This window comes from Pinus tabuliformis, chromosome 9 (genome assembly GCF_031772625.1).
Source record: "Pinus tabuliformis cultivar Carrire ecotype Pingquan chromosome 9, CPIR1, whole genome shotgun sequence".
In the NCBI taxonomy this organism is placed as follows: Eukaryota; Viridiplantae; Streptophyta; class Pinopsida; order Pinales; family Pinaceae; genus Pinus; species Pinus tabuliformis.
This window is the reverse complement of record NC_142307.1, coordinates 225517595-225535774: the sequence shown is the minus strand read 5'-3', so window position 1 is coordinate 225535774 and position 18180 is coordinate 225517595. Positions and strand designations below refer to the sequence as shown.

Sequence of the window (18180 nt, the reverse complement as noted above, 5' to 3'; positions counted from 1 at the left end):
GTAAGGCGATTTCACATATCGAGGTCGGTATGGGATCGGGTGTGTTTCCCGTCTGACAATGATGCCCGCCCGGGAAGACATCTCAGATCTTCGTGCCGGTGCTTTTGGCTATTCCTAAATGTGTGGAAACATGGTTCGAGAAATGCACTGCGCGAGATGATGAGATTCTATTTGCGAGATGACGAGATTCTATTTGGTTGGCGATATCTCCGCCATTCTCTACGTCATTGTTGCTCTTCTTAGATCGTCATTTCGACACTTTCTCGAGCAGACACAGTGCATATATTATATATGTAATTACGCTATCGAATTCATTATTCGATCGAGAGAGTGTGAATGCATATATTATATATGTCATTATGCCATGAATGATAGATCGATTTCTTCCCCTCAATTCAAAAGGCTGGTCCTACCCACTGTATCGGGTTACCGGCTGGTCCTAAGACGGTCTAGGAGAACGAAAGCGAACAGGAAGGCTGGTCCTAAGGGGGTGGGTCAAGAGAAGCGCAAACTGCTAATCATCAGTAGGGTGGGTCGAGAGGAGCACAGCCGTCCCATCGTTGGGTTGAAACGAAAGCTGCACAGCCCAGTTCCCCATGAAATACCCCATGAAGCGGAGAAGCCAGCCCATGAAGCCACGAATCGCAAACCATCAATTAGTATTCCCAACTCATATCGACTCGCCCCATGAAGCCTTCCATATCGTGGACCTATATCATGGACCTCTAGCTCCCATATCGTGTTCAGTCACCCATAAGGTCAGTCACTCGGCAGGTGGAAGGTCCTCTCCTCTCCTTATCAGTCGAGCCCCCTAAAGGGTCCTCTCCTCTCCCTTATGGTCGAGTACCTAAAGGTCCTTAACAGTCGAGCCTGCTTGCGCATCCTTATCAGTCGAGCCTGCTTATGCATCCTCAGTTGAAGGCCCAATAATCCCCGTGTCAATGAAGGTCCTCTCCTTAACAGTCGAGCCTGCTTACGCATCCTTATCAGTCGAGTCACTAACGTACCTTGATGCTTATTAGGTGGTGGGCATCGGAATGAGTGAGTGACCCCTATAAAGGAGTAGGGGCGATGGTGGCCTTAACAGTCGAGCATGCTTACGCATCCTACCGGGCCTCTCCTTATCAGTCGAGCCCCTCCGGTCCTTGCACTCGGAAGCGCAAGACCCTCCGGTCCTTGCACTCGGAAGCGCAAGACCCTCCGGACCTTACCCTTTCTTATTGCCTACAAGAAATCACCCACCTGAAGAACTAGACCTCTTATACTTAGACCATTTACTGAATGAAGCGCTTAGGGAGGTACGGTATAGCTACCCGGGCAGAATAGCACGGCATAGCAGAGCATGAAACAACCTCACCCTTCCCTCTTACTTATGTTTCTCCTAACTACCTGCTACCTAGAGACCTAGACTATACCACCTCCTTCATGAATGCACTTAGTGATTGAGTTGGGACTGTTATTAACCTTTCTCTTATCAGGTCAGAACCACCGGATCAATCAACCTTACTCTTACCTTTACTTTATGTTAGAGTTAGACCGCTTAGTTGTCAGATCGGAGGATTGGAACTTTCCTATGGATTCATGAATTACAGCCAGAACTGATGGGATCAGATCAGATTATGATAAGGAGGTAAACATTTATAACCTTTGCTAGGAACCCCATTTACCTTCCCTTCCTTTATGAAGAAGTCTTATTGGTACCACTAGGACCTTATGGGTACCACGTATTCTTGGTCCGGTTGAGCCTTGCCGATATACAATGAGGTAATTAAAACCAACTACATTGCTAGAAATAAATAGACCTATCCACATTTCAATGAATGCCTGTTACCCAGCTGCATAGTTACCTTCAGACCTAGACGTGTTAACCCTAGACCGCTTGGATTCATGAAGAATCTTATGAGGGAGGTCAGGTACAACTATAGACCTGGCATGGGAAGGATGGATGACATGCCTGGATGGATGGATGGTTGATTAGCCGAGAACTGCTCCCTTTTCTCCCCCGATTATGGATGGCACGGCACATATAATAACCTGGCCTATGGGATGGTAAATTCTCTTCTATGAAGGTGGCCTTGTCGATGGTAAATTCTCCTCAAGGATATTCTTTCTTAACTGCCTTAACTGCACTTGATAAGAGATGGTACACCTAGAATGGGGAAACCATGATAAGAGATTAATTCAAGAAGTGGTATAGGTCAAGTGGATAACTATGAGGTTCAGGCATTGTAAGTATATTCCTAGCCAGTGGGTTCAAATTAATAAATCCAATCGTATCCACCTCGGTGGGATAGGTCATAGCATAGTGGTACCCAGAAGAATCTCTAAAGTGCTATTCCAGGCTGATGAATGCAGTTATGTAACGCCCCCGTCTAACAAGACTCTATGAAGCCCGCCCTTTGATTCTTTCTATTGGATCCAATGCTGGTAAGTAAGGCAGGCAGCACTCCATCCACTAAGTTTGGTAAGGCAGTAATAAACTCAAGGGTAAGGGTTGGTTGATCCGGTGCCATACCAGATCAATCTCTAGCTGTACCTCCGTTGATTAATTAATCAAGATAGGGAAGGTATAATAATGAAGGTGGGTAACTATACAGGTTAAGGCATAAACTGAAAAGTGGGTAGGGGATTCCTAGCAATGGGGTAGGTTCAGCTTACAGAACACTTACTTCATTTATCTCCCGGGTACCAAAAGGTTTTCTCTTTATCTCCGGTTTTCAGGTATAGCCTACCTCTAAGCTAATGTTCTTTTCAAGGTTGGTCGAATCAACTAAAGGTTTGATCGAATCATGAAAGGTTGGTGGCAAGCGGCATCCATCTATAAGGTAGGTGCCGATAGGTGATGAATGAGAGGAGATGAATGGAGATCAAGATCGAAGCTGGGCTGGATTGCTTGCGGGGGCTCTGCCTAGGAGGAAGCTTCAGGCCAGGAAGAGGATCACGGTCGCTTGGGCAAGAGCATAAGCTATTCGATCTTCGTTCTACCTTCGAGGGTGGTGTAACATATTGATACAGGAGTAAGTCGAGGAAATATGAAAGAGAAGATCGAGTAAGGAAATAGAAGATCGAGTAAGTCGGGAGGGACGTTGGTTGCTGTGTACCGACCACCACGATTAGGAACGAACCAACGGTGTTCCAACCAAATGGGGAATCTTGTTCAATCCATAGACAGACACCCATCTCCAATTGGGACCACTCGACCGATCTCATCGACTTGTAGATTGGTGCATGCAATGGCAATTCTCATTGGAAGAAGTTGATCGATGAGTCGTTCTCCCCTCCTTCATCCATTGCATTTTTCCCCGTTCAGGAGGAACTGTTTTCGTGATCGAATTACGAGATGGATATACGAACTGTATAGAATCATTCGCTGGAATGGGATAAGTTATTCCTCTATATAATCCCAATGGGATATTCGAATCCACCAAAGATACGATAGGTATTTGTAATCGATCAGCTTCGAGTATGAGGACTCCCTATCTGCATTCATTATTACTACACAATCTGGTTGTTGGCCGGATCCTCCGAAAAAATTGATCTTCCTATTCCTCGAACGTGAAAGACGGATATTTCTCGGAATCAGAAATAGATGCATACTCGAAGAATTGGTCAAAAAACCCCCGATCCTCCATTGATAATCATTTATACAGCTTCGATCGATTTTCGTAGCCATTTGTTCCACTATATCATCGGATAACGAATTGGTATTTACGGATAATAAAAGGCCTTTTTCACGAATGGGAGATCCTATGGAATGACAAGCGTTTCGTGAACAAATAAGTGTCTTGTCTGGATTGGGAATAGCAATTTCATTTCTGGAACCGTATATATATACTTCGGAATGGTGAGTAGCTACACGACGACCCAGATGTGCGTTCGTACTCAGTGATTTTTGAAGAACCAAACTGGGGGGATTGTACATGGTCCTCTTTCGAGCTGGCTCAGGTGGTTAGCTACGTATATATATCTATATATATAGGTATATATCCATTAGTATCAATCTATATATGGATATAGAGTAATATATTAGAATCAATGTATAAATGGATATGCATAAATGGAATTCATGATGCTTTATCACTCGATCGACTAGATATGGAAGGCTGGCTGTTTATCGCTCGCTCATGAGGAAGAACTACCACATTGCCGGCGCTCCTGGCTTTATCAATTAATATATAAGACAGTAAGGAGAAGCAAGCGTAAATGAAGGCAGGCGTAACTTACTATTAGGGCAGGAAGAGAAGTAGGCGTAATGGACAGTATTTTCAATCCATAAATATAGGCAAGGAAATAAGGAAGGTCCGGAGGGTCTTGCGCTTCCGAGTGCAAGGACCGCTACGAGTTGATAAGGTCAATCCTTTGACAATGCATATATTATATATGTCATTATGCATTTTTTCCCTTTTCGACCGAGCCAATAAGAGAAGTGGCTGCTGGTGATTCTTTGCTGCCAATAAATAAGAGAAGTGGGCTAGTAATTCAGTGGTTGCTGGTAAGGATGCGCAAGCAGGCTTGACCACTCTTTAGTTACTTATTTGAGAGGGGCCACCTAATAAGCATCAAGGAAGGATCTACTTGTCTGTCTTAGTGCCATAACACGCTCACTTTCCCCTTACCTACTGCCTACCATAGTCCTGATTACGCTCATTAGTAATGAACCTGGTTGGCTGGCTTTGGGAGAGCAAGGAAGATGGAAAGAGATAACGGGAAACCTATGAACCCTTATTATATACGTAATTATGTATAATAAAGTCACTAGAGAGATAAGACAAAAAATGTTGCTATTATATATGTCATTATGCATTCATTCTTTATATATTGAATTGCGCTTTCATTCTTTATATATTGAATTGCGCTTTAGCGGACAATGCATAAATTATATACGTAATTACATCATTCATTATAGCAGTCATTATGCTTTTCTGCCCTTTTCGATCGAGCCAGTAAGAGAAGTGGCTACTGGTGATTCTTCGCTGCCAATAAAGAAGAGAAGTGGGCCAGTAATTCAGTGGCTGCTGTTCATTCATTTTGCCCAGCTCGGTGGGAAAACGGCTCTAATCAGCCCCAGAGCCGAAGTCGAGTGGGAGTTCGGCACTCTCAGGTTTAGAACGCTAGCGACCTTAGCTCCCATAAAACCCCAATCCTCAAGCTAATGGCCCAATTGATAGGTTCGAGGCTAGAGGTGAAAGGTTTAAGACTAAGGCAAAAGGTTCAAGGTGAGTTTCAAGGTGTGAGATAGGCCCTCCCTTGGTGAATTGACACATCCTCTGATGAATGAATACAACCAACATTGCTAGGATATCCCCATTTCTATTTCATGTTAGTACCTATTACTTACCACCTCTTCAATTTCACAACCTATAGTTACTACCTGCCTCACACTTGCAATGCCCCTTATAGCATTGGATGATCGGATAAGGGCTTCCAATAGAGCCGTTGGACGAGTGAGTGGGTATACGCGACACACAGGCTTCAACTTTTAGATTTGAAAGGAGGGAGGCACGAAGTGAGTTGAGCACTTAGATCAGTCGTATTACTTTTCGTAAACCCTTGCTTCTTTATAGACTGGCTGCTCAATTATCTGAACTTAGAGCATTGTTGGACGGGACGGGCATTCCACAACAGTTGATGAAATAATCTGACTTGGTTGGGTACCACTATTCCTATTTACCGCTACGCCCCTGCCTACTCACTTTACTTATGTGTTACTCTCCCTTCACCTTTGCTCTTGACCAACCATACTTCCTATCTCAACTTACTGATGCCCCAACCTCTTGCTTCAGCAAAGAATCCTAGTGGGTACAACAAGCACTTACAACCTTGACTATTTGCCTATTTACCTCTCCATAGCGCTTCTATGCGATTCTCATTCTTTTATTAGGCCTTTATGGAGGGGAATTGGTTCTACCCTCTTTGCTAAAGCGTAATGAAATATAATAAGAATTTCGTATCTCCCGGCGATATGAAGAGTATATGATCTGGGCAGCCTTGAGCAATATATAAACCCCCAAAATAAAGAAAGCATAATGACATAAATAATATCTCACGTCCAACCAACCATAATTACATATATAATGAGGTACGTAGTCGCTCGACCATAAGGGTGAGGGTGAGCCAGCTGAACTCTCGACAAATTGCTCCGAAATATATCCGAACAGTAACTCCAAGCTTCTTTATCACGTAACTCCAACAACTCCGAAGGTTACTCCGAACTATATCGCCAAGAAATCTGATGAGATTCGCCGAGCTCTTTTATGATCACTAGCCGGCCAAACTGAAATTACCAGTCCCAATAGGCCACGTGAGCACTCTCTATCATATTTATATGCCCACTTTTGTTACTGATATTCCCACTTATTTATTGGAAGGCCAGGTTTACTATTGGATCTTTGTCTCTATGTGGGAGGAGGAGCCTTGTATAACGACCATGAATCCGTATAATGATTTGGAGATTGGAGTTGGAACTAGCATTCGTAATTCTATATAAGTGTGTGAACCGGCTGCTAAAGATCCATGCTTGCTCGCATAGATAAGGATAGAGGATGCGAAAGCACGCTCGACCACCGGGAGAGGATTTCTTATGACAGATATCGGGAAAGAGTATCTGTGGGAATATCGGGAAAAGGTGACATAGCCTTAGGTGGTGAGTGACGTAGCCTTACAGAAAGGATATTGGTTGATGAAGTATGGCGTGGCCATCCAAGGGCCGAGCCCAGAGTCCTTAATATCGGTCAGAGTCATTCATATCAGGAAGGAGAGTCTTCTCGTTCACACCCTTACCTTAGCTAAGAGTGAACGTCAGTTAACGTTACGGAAAGCGAACGTCAGTGAGCGGGGATGCAGGTATTTATAAAGGGGTCCATTTCAGGCTTACCTCACAAATAAAGGTGTGAAGCCGCTTGTTCCCTCCGGGGGGCAAGGAGTCATTATCCATTCATTATATACGAGCATAAGATATAGAGTCAATCCCCTTTAGGCTGGTAAGGAAAGTAGTCAAGTCAGTTTATGAAGATTTTTTTCTATTTATCTTCTTATAAAAAGATTATTCTCTTCATCTTCTTATCTCCCATATTCTTATCTTATTCTTATCTTATTCTAAAAATATAACAATATCTTCTTATGAATATATTCTTATATCAATCTTCTTATCCCCACATCTTATTATAAAAATAGAAGGAAGTAACAAAAGCGTAGGTGGCTAAAGCCCGTCTCTCTTAACCACCCTTAAGGTGCAGCATTCATTACAGCCTTTGGTTCGAAGTGATATATGGAAGGAAGGCGTAGCCATACATCCATCTAATCCTGTGAGGGGTTGCTATTCTGATCCTACCGGTGAGGGGACTGAATACAGAGCTGACTACTTACTACCCGACCTAACTATGAGCGCTAGCGAGGAGATAGATATTGAGATAGATGGATAAGGAACGACATCCATTCATTAACGTATGGATGCTAGCAAGCGGTAGCGAGGAGACCAACTAGACCAAACTAACCAAGGTCGACCAAACTAATCGAGCGGTAGCGAGAGTGATTAACACTTAGGCGAGCAGTAGCGAGGATACTCACTTCCCTATCTAGTTAAAGACCTTCGACATCAATACGTGGATTGCTTATCTTATCTTTGACCTCGAACCCCCCGGCAAAGGGAAGTGGGAGTTGACTTATCATAAAGAACCATTACTATTGACCGGCTGCTCCTACTAAGGAACCATCCCTGGAGCTAAGGAAGCGATGGTTATACCCTTCATGGAGTGACCTGCTCTGATTAACCTTAGTCATTTCTTATTGATTAATTAGGCATAGTTTAGTTACCTCTGTGGCCTTCCTTGCAATAGGAAGCGCAAGCCCCTTCGGGACCTTGGGTTCACTGCCTCGGATTCATTCATTAGGCATGGTTATGGCATTAGGTTACCCACTCTTGAGGAACGGTAGGGGCTCGACTGATAAGGAGAGGATTTATTCATTAGGCATGGTTGTGGCTCGCTTGCTGGCGTTGTCCTGCATAAGGAACCATTCTTGCTGGCATGGTAAAGGCTCGCTTGTCCGCCCAGTTACCAGTCGTTCATCCAACGTACGCCAGTCACCCATGTTGTGGGGGAAAGTATCCAACTCGAAATGACCCTAACCCACTCTAAGGGTGACAGTTCCTTAGCAACAGCTAAAAGCAAAGCTATCTAAAGTTTCTTCTTTATGACATGCAAGAGATAAAAGGAAGAGGTCCACTTACCGATCTCTTGCGCAAATGGTCGATCCAATCTCCTTTGTTTGCCGCTTGCTCCCAGCTCCAAGTCTTTTCATGGGCCCAGCTACACGAGATCCTGCAAATAAGACAAGAAAAGGGAACTACAAGAAGCATGCATTCATAATCGATCTAAGGATTAGCATAAATCAAAGACGCAAGTAAGACAATTCACCATTGAAACACATGCGAATAGAAGAACCTCAAATGCTTTATTAATATATGGAAGTAAGGTTCAGGCGGTGATACAACCATAAGAGGTCCAATCCAGCATCACCTTCCCGACGGAGAGAAATCTCTTCTTCACCTCCCTCAAGCAATCACCCAATGCTCACAACTGTAAACCAACAGCAATTATTCGTGCTAAATTCTGGCCTCTAGATCCCATGGGATGAGATCCTTATATAGAGTTTTGGAGTGAAGGTAAGTCATCTTGATGTGTGACTTGTTGTCCTCTTCAACTCCAGTTGTTCTTCAGTCCTTCACTCAGAGTTTCTGCCTTCCACTTGGAGTTTTAGAAACTCTTAACTCATCATTAGGCGAATCTTATGATCAAGTGTCTTTTTGGAAGCTTCCTGGGCACTGGCACTTTGAGAAAAATATTCCTCCACATGTCCAAGTACGCCCAACGCAGGTAGCCTTTGTTGTACCTACTATGCAATGCAGGTAGCCCTTGTTGCACCTGCTATGCAATGCAGGTAGCCTTTGGAGCAGCTGCTTTGATCTAAAACTGACCTGTTTTTGAGTGTTTTTCAGTGGAGAACTGATTTGCATTGCTGTGGTTTGCTGACCTTGTTCCTCTAAGGGTAAGAAAAATATGTTTTAGGGACTTTGGATCCCTTAGATTATTGACATTTCATGCCCTATGTTGTAAGGCACAAAAATGTCTATAACAGTTGCCCCCTAAAGTATGAGGTCGTTTATCGGGTGAAATGCTTTATTAGGAGGATCCGAAGTTCATTCAATCGTCGGGAGGTGACCTGTAACAAAATACAATACAATACATTATCTTTTCATACTTTCTTTTCATGATCTAGCTGAGGCGGGCATTTCCCCTGCTCAGCTTTATAAATACATTTGTTGTACATAAACAGACGATCGTCTGATAATAGACTGATAATTCTCTGCTTTTAATTATCATCCTTTTTAGTAGGATGATCATCTGCTGCACATGTCTATGTTTTTATCTCCTGAATATATATCGCAGCCCGGATGGATGAAACTAGATCCGGGGTCTTCAAACTTGTCCGATCTTCACTTTAGTACAAGTCGATCCATGTGAGAATTTCTTGAAGTCGAACATGGAAAGACATCGCTTGATTACCAGTCAATAATGTAAACTGTTAACAAGCGCGAGAGGAATCACCGATAGTGATGATGACCCTCAAGGTACTGCAGCACAATTCACGTGGTGTGAATATAGGATCTGACGTCGAACACCACGCAAATTCTCCTAGTCGAAGGTCATTAATGTATACCTATCGCCGGGAGTGAGAAACTTGCCATTGAGGCATGCAAGCTTCAAAGTACTGAGGGGGTGTTCCTAGATCAACTTCTTGGATAATGAGATGATGTCGACAAGAAGCGATCCATCAAAGGAGGGCCTTAATGAATCCCACATCAGTGACATGGAACAGAGCTAGTGATGATGGTGAAAACAATCTGTGAAATATGATTCAGGGTGGCAGTCATGGAAGGATGAAAGATGATGTACGGTAGTGGATGGGACCCGGTTGACACTTTCTTACTGACATCTCTTGAACATATAACGACACTGATGTGATGGATCGGTAGCATTACCCCATGTATGGATGGTATGGCAAGACCATGGTGAAGGGACCGGTGAATGATAATAACCCAACCCGATGTTTACGGAGGCAAAAGTGTCATGTTCAAGAGCGACTTGCTACCATTAAGCTTTGAGGTTCTCCCAATTTTTCCCCAGTCATTTCTGACCAGTACCTCTTTATTTTTGTCAAGCTTGAGGAGGATAACATATGCTTGATCTATAAGCTGCCCTTCGGGCAAGCCCATCGCTATGTTTTTAACGAGCTTAGTGATAGGGAAACTCGTTCTCGTCTAAAGACAAGTTTGTCGCTATCTAATATTTTTAACGAGCCCAGCGACAAAGACAACTCGGTCCTTTTCAATTTTAGAGAGTCTGAAAAGGGTACATAAAGTGGACTCCAGGGGTCCTTTTTCGTCATCTAATCCCTTAAGTCCGAAAAAGTATAAAACAATACAGAAGGGATGAATGTTCGATATCTTTATCGGGCCGAACTAGACAAGCGCTCGATCTTTTTGTGCAATAATCCCTTAGGTCCAAAAAGATTAAAATCTAGAGGAGGGATAGCTCTTCCGGTCCTTTTAACGAGCTGGAAGGCCAAAACTCGGCAAACTTTTCATTTTTTACGAGTCAGTGAAAAGAGCTCAAAGAAGACTCGTCTTTTGAGGAACGAGTGATAAACAGGGATAGCAGCAGATTCCAGGTACAGGTTGGAATTTTCCAATCACGGCAGTATTACAAGGATGGCTAGGTGGGATCACTCTTCGCAGCTATTCCTCAAAATAGGTAAACAATCAAGTGGATGTGAATGATCGGCCAAATAACAAGTGGAGGTGACGGTGCACAAACACGACCAAGGCTTTTATGGCTGATGAATTTACGGTCTCAAATGGTTATTTACCGATTCATTTTTTCTGAATGAGCTTGAACTCTGGAGGAAGCCTACTCACAAGCTTACGTTTATTTTTTAACGAGCATGAATTTCTGCGTTAAAACTGCTCGGATCTTGCGTTTATTTTTTAACGAGCATGAACTTTGCCAAAACTGCTCGTTTTTTACCAGTCATAAAGTAGGAAGGTCTCATGGAAGATCTCTATTTTTTAAGGAGCTTCATCTCCCTACGCTTTGCTCCATACCCTCTCTTTGTGCAAGCTGGGTATCGGCTAATCCTACAAGTTTAACGGGTTAGACCTACAGGTTTAAAGGGAGGACCTAAAAAACTAAAAAACAAAATAGCCGCCCGTGCTTGCATTCCAAGAGGTTTGCATGCCCCCAGGTGTAAGTCTAATTTCAAGGCTTCCCCTACTTTTCCGTAAAAACCTTTGTTTTCAACAGGTGAGGCTTACCTCTTTCAGGTTACCCAAAGATTGTTCTGCTAATTCTTTCAAACAGAAACTTTCTTCGGCGACGCCGACTAGGCGACGGTGAACGACGACGCTCCGCCACACACTTAACTTTAACAAAAGAATCTTTTTCCAGAACAACCCCATTCCTAACTGCCCCTTCTTCCGCATGAGAGCTCTTCCTGGCCCTTCTGTTTTACGAAGAAGAAGGAGGGGAAGGGGTACGGACTAGTCATATTCTCCCGCAGAAATTCTACTTTACACCCAAGGTTTCTTCTGCCTCCAGAGCAGACCAGGATGCATGCCCCCTGGGTTCCGGCCTTCCTTTCCCGAATTACTCGCACTCATCGGGAAGAAGGACCGGAGGTAGATACCTTTCTTGATCAAATAGACCATTCAGGATAGGTATGTGACCATTTGCGATGCGTGATCCCGGAAATGAAAGTTGGTCCACGAGCTTGACCATTCTTCCTTCGTATGGAAAACACATTATTCGAAAGAGTGAGGAGACTATTGCTTCCATGCAATATATGTAGTCTCGTCCAAGGAGTAGGTTATAATCCAAGGGCCCTTGGACGACCATCAAATTCATCTTGACAGCCTTCCCTTTCAGTGTAATAGGCACATTAGGTAGAATCCCTAATGGTCGACTGGTTCCTCTGTCAAAACCCGAGAGTTTTCTTCTCTCAGGCAAAAGTGTCGGGCAACCAAGTGCTTTCCAAGCAATAGAGGACAGGAAACTCACAGATGCCCCTTCATCAATGATAGTTCCAGCCATCACCATTTTGTATATTTGGACTATAATTCTAAATGGTATAGTGGCTGGTAACCGGGGTCTGCCTAGTTGGTTCCAATCAAAGGAAACAACCAGGTTGCTTGGTGGTGGGACCGAATATACGGCCGGATATGATTCTGACGACGCTCCTTCCTGCGATAAAGGAGTGGGCACATTGCCCTGATGTTCATCAGAATCGGTGTCGATGAAAAGAATCTGAACAGTGTCATCCTTACTCTCTTCAGTAGGGGTGTCAACTGAAGATGAATCCTCAGTGACTGTGGTATTTGAAGATGAAACTTCCGAAGGGAGAACTGGGTCAACTGCCATTTCAACCTTTGGACTTTCGTCCGGTCCGGATTCAGTAGGTTCACTTTCAGTGACTGACACTTCAGCCGGCCCTATGAGCGGGACAGCTGTATTTTCGACCAACGAAGGACTTGGCGCGAGTTTTTGGTATCCAGGAGGAAGTAGCAACGGTGCAACCGGTTGATCTTCCAAAACTCTCTTTGCTTCGTCTAAAAAGGGACAACGGCGAAGGGTGTGATTGCCTTCACACAATTCGCAGGGGAATCTCATTCCCCTTCGTCTTCTAGGACCTCCACTTTCGTTGGTCGACGGTAAGCATTCAACCTGGTTGTCAGAGGTTGACGCTTCCGAACTGTGCAAACGAGGGGACCAGTCCCTTAGTATCCGGGGAACACTGGGACAATCACTGAGGAAGTGGTCTCCTCTACATATGATACATGGCGATTTGGGCCCGGTCCGTGCTGTGTGTGGGTTTTCGTTAGATGCCTTTTGCTTGCCCCCATGCGCCTTTGGCTCCTTCTACTTCTTTTCTTTCTTCTTCTTTTCCTTGTTCTTTTCTATGGGAGCTCCGCTTTTGGCGGCTTGACCTTTCGAAGAAGAAGGATCGGAGGAAGGCTCATAAGAAGTGGAAGGCTGGAGGGTAGCTCTAGATTGGTCTAACTATTGACTCGATTGTTCAGGAACCGTGGTGGTCTGAACTACAGCGGTTGAGAATAGCCAAACTGGTAGGCCAATTGTCAGTCCTGGAAGCGACAATGTAGCCATGTTGGGCGCACCAACTTCTCCCCAAGAGGAGAAAGGGCTAGGGGTCCCATCATGTGGAATCCCTTTGTTGGTGTGATCCATGTTCTCAACCTTAAGATCAACGTAGGAATCAGGGGTAATTATGTTCCGTTTAAGATGAATTTTATATGACGACGCTTTAGACACAACTTGCTTTTTCACTTTTTAAGAGTCGAGAAAAAGCTAAAGATGACTCTAGTCTCCTTCGATGTATTAACGAGCCCGAAGTGACAAATGCTCGGATGGACTTTTTCAGTTATAGAGTTTGAAAAAGGCCAAAAGAAACTACTCTGGAGTTCTAGGCAAGGGTGTGCCAAACCTTTCGTGAAACCACAGAATACGTTTTACGGTACGAGTGGTCGATCTTCGTGAATGCTGTGTTCACTGCATCGCGATCAGTAGGGCGGCCGACACGGCTTCCTATGGATAAAGGCTTTGTTCCTATAGGGGTCCCCCAATATACGCGATGGTACGCGGGGGCACAAGTCCGTATTAGTGCTATCGTCCCTCAGGAGGAATCACCCACCTTCGTAGAGATCGACAGTCACTATGTTTAACGATGCCGGTTCACGTCTCTACCTAGACCTCTACTGTGTTTCGTTATGTTTCAAAGCGTTGTTAGATAAATTCAGTTCTTTTTAGGTTGATCTTGCTTAGCAGTTTGCCTTTATGGATCACCACGTGATGTATGATACAACTCCTAAATGCAGTCTAAGAATGATAAGCAATCTTTTTCAATTCTTTCAACTTATGAAAACCTTAACTACTGAAGGAAAAGAAAGACATCATCTTTTCAAACAGATCATAGAGCACACACTGATGCACTTTTCCTAAATCGACATGCAAACTGTCAAAATGCACATGCACAATGCAAGTATTTCTTTTCTTCTTCCTTAATGTTTGGTGTATGACAAAAAGAAAGTTGTTGTACGATTTCGAATCCAATTTCAAGCGAAAGCAAACAAGTGTTTGTCCAATAATCAAAAGAACACCTTAAGATTCACTCGTTTCAACACAAGAAATACTGAAATTCGAACCATATAACGAAAGAAAATGCTCAAGTAGCTATGAACAGCAATAAACTAGCTCTTAGAATCACAACGACACTTTCTCATAGGTCTAGATCCAAGAGGTCATAACAAGACTAGTTCACTTTCGCTATGGGAAACTGTGAATGACAGCAAGAAATACAATAAGAACAATCACAGTTTCTTCATACAACTGAGGCGGAATGAAGGCAAAGAGAAGTGGTTTCAGCTGGGTATACAGGTTGACAACAGGCTGCAAAAACAATACTGAAAACTGGGCAACAGACAGTGGGGAATACCAACTGCACAAGGCAAAACTGGATCAACGCAGGTGCTGCACTGTCAATCTAAGATGCAACACAGGTAGCCCCTTCGGGACCTGCGTTGCAGTGCAGGTAGCCTTTGTTGCAGATGCACTGAACGAGACAACTCTCGTCTCTCTCAGATTCCGGGTCACAGTTTGCTAAAAAATGAACGGTTTTTGGCCAAATCAGAGGCTGTCAGTCAAGTATACACTAGAGGATGATTAAAGGAAGATGAACACTATCACAAAGAGCTAAAAAGAGTCCTTGTGGATCAGCTCTTCAAATCATGAACATGCCCAGCACTGGGCTAGAGTAGCTGCCCTCTACTTTGCATTCGAAGGACTCGAATGCAGTTCGATTCGGTACTCCCTTTGTTGAAGAGATGAATAGCAAGAAACACAAGCTACCAACAAGACACGATCCCCAGCGGAGTCGCCAGTCTGTTGTGGGGGAAAGTATCCAACTCGGAATGACCCTAACCCACTCTAAGGGTGACAGTTCCTTAGCAACAGCTGAAAGCAAAGCTATCTAAAGTTTCTTCTTTATGACATGCAAGAGATAAAAGGAAGAGGTCCACTTACCGATGTCTTGTGCAAATGGTCGATCCAATCTCCTTTGTTTGCCGCTTGCTCCCAGCTCCAAGTCTTTTCACGGGCCCAGCTACACGAGATCCTGCAAATAAGACAAGAAAAGGGAACTACAAGAAGCATGCATTCATAATCGATCTAAGGATTAACATAAATCAAAGACGCAAGTAAGACAATTCACCATTGAAACACATGCGAATAGAAGAACCTCAAATGCTTTATTAATATATGGAAGTAAGGTTCAGGTGGTGATACAACCATAAGAGGTCCAATCCAGCATCACCTTCCCGACGGAGAGAAATCTCTTCTTCACCTCCCTCAAGCAATCAGCCAATGCTCACAACTGTAAACCAACAGCAATTCTTCGCGCTAAATTCCAGCCTCCAGATCCCATGGGATGAGATCCTTATATAGAGTTTTGGAGTGAAGGTAAGTCATCTTGATGTGTGACTTGTTGTCCTCGTCAACTCCAGTTGTTCTTCAGTCCTTCACTCAGAGTTTCTACCTTCCACTTGGAGTTTTAGAAACTCTTAACTCATCATTAGGAGAATCTTATGATCAAGTGTCTTTTTGGAAGCTTCCTAGGCACTGGCACTTTGAGAAAAAGATTCCTCCACATGTCCAAGTACGCCCAACGCAGGTAGCCTTTGTTGTACCTGCTATGCAACGCAGGTAGCCCTTGTTGCACCTGCTATGCAATGCAGGTAGCCTTTGGAGCAGCTGCTTTGATCTAAAACTGACCTGTTTTTGAGTGTTTTTCAGTGGAGAACTGATTTGCATTGCTGTGGTTTGCTGACCTTGTTCCTCTAAGGGTAAGAACAACATGTTTTAGGGACTTTGGATCCCTTAGATTATTAACATTTCATGCCCTATGCTGTAAGGCACAAAAATGTCTATAACAACCCAGTCACTAGTCTAGGCACTAGTCTAGGTGACGGCAAAGAGGCACGTCTTAGGCACACTAAAGCTGGTTCAGTAATGTACGATCAGTAGATACATATGGTCGCACATCTTAGGCACACGCCGATCAAGGCGGATAGATACGTGCGATAAGATTCATTCATAAGGCATGGTTGTGGCATTGAGTGACCCGCCTCTATGGATAAGGAAGCCAGTCACCTAGTAACCCAGTCGTTCATCAGACGTGCGAACTGATCCCTGGAGCTAAGGAAGCGTATGGGTAGACTCGACCGATCATATCCCCTATCGGTAAAGGCAGGGCTTATGAAAGGGCTTATCGGAGTAACGAAGTGAGTGGACTTAGTGCGGTCGGTAAGCTAAGGTCTTTGGTAAGCTAGAGACCATCTCCGAAGCGCGGTACCATGAAGCTACGTTACGTTACGCCGCTCCCTAACAGACGAAGAGAAGGAAGGATATTTCTTACCGACCATTATATCCCCTTTGGGCCGATCTAGTGATTTTCTTTCTTCTCCCACAGACACTCTTCTACCGCTCCCACTGAAAGGTTCTCTTCTACTGCATAAGAGCTCTCCAAGCCTGACACCTGGGAGGGGAGTAGGATGAAGAGTGCGCACCCTTGATCCTATGGAGGTCTTTTTAGTGTGCATAAAACTATACTGCACCTGCAGAGGTACCTTTTTTGGCCTTCCATATAGAAACAAGTGGAAAATTACATCCATAGATGTGCGTAAGCTTGCCTTATTACTTGCTCACCCTCCCTTCCCATGGTGCGGTAAGCTTGGGAAGAGGTGCATGATAGGATATATGATTTTGACTTTGATTCCGGAGGTGGTGAATAGAGGATCTCTCGAACTACTATCCCATCAGCTTGCCTTCCCTCCCTAAAAGCAGAGGTGAAAGGATAGATTTGCTCTACTGTTCCTCATTGTGATAGAGTAAGTCCGTAGGGTGTCTATCTATTTTCCTAAGGCGTACGAATAAGCATAAAAGAAAGATGTTCTATTTTCATTACTTACCTCTGAAAAGACTCTTATTATTTGAATTGAGGGGAAGAATGGGCTAGAGATATATAGATTGATGATATTTCTTTCTTTTCATTAATTGCCCATTTGAGGTGGGGCGGTCCAACGAACAACTACCAACATATACCTCAAACTCGAACTATCACCTCTTCGCTCATATCCCTACACACTTCACCTTTATCCCTCATACTTCACCTTTAGCCATCTTCCATCCTTCCTCTCCCATACATCCTATGCCTGAGAGCCATACAGACTATTGCACCCATCGTGAAACAGTTCACATGCCCCTGCTACCCCGACCCCACCACGAGACTTGACTATCCGAACCCGTGATTCCATTCATTCATTATATATGTCATTATTGACCGATAAGATGGCAGAGGTTTGAACATCTTTCTCTCCTCTTCTTGCATTTTCAGGATGCTTAAGCAGGCTCGACTGATAAGGATGCGTAAGCAGGCTCGACTGTTAAGGAGAGGACCCTTTAGGGGGCTTGACTGATAAGGAGAGGAGAGGAGGCGGAGGTTAGATTTCGATGGTGGCCTTATAGTCGAGAGTTCGGCAGGCTCACCCTCACTATATAAATAGTGAGCCCCCTAACGGGTCCTACCGGGCCTCAAATTAGATTTCCTAATTACGTATATACTGACTGGAATCACGGACAAGTTTCAGTGATGGCAGCCTTACTTCTTACGCATCCTCCCTAGGTTAGATCATTCCAAGAGCAGGCTGGTTCCGGTGGGCTCAGGGAGTAGGGAGGCCATTTCCAGGAGTGGGAAAAGGGCCCGGGAGGGAAGGAAGAAAAGGCCCCATACTACTATGGGCATGATTCGATTAGTCATGATTTCCTCTCCCGTTGGTCGAGCCTACTTACGCATCCTCTCTTTGTCAGATCGTAGTGTCTTATATATGTCATTATGGCATGACTCGATAGCAAGCTCATAAGCCAGCCTATGCTAGCCTATGTTGCGGTAGTTTTCCAGAGGCATGCATCGAGAGTGGAATTTCGTTTTAAAGGACCTTTAGGTGCTCGACCATAGGGAGAGGATGCGTAAGCAGGCTCGACTGATAAGGAGAGCACC

The 18180-nt window shown here is 44.2% G+C and overlaps 1 pseudogene; it reads right to left on the bottom strand.

Annotated features, from left to right (window-relative positions):
• Positions 1-3206: 3206 nt before the first annotated feature.
• Positions 3207-4404, bottom strand: LOC149147997 (small ribosomal subunit protein uS2m pseudogene; annotated as a pseudogene).
• Positions 4405-18180: the final 13776 nt, after the last annotated feature.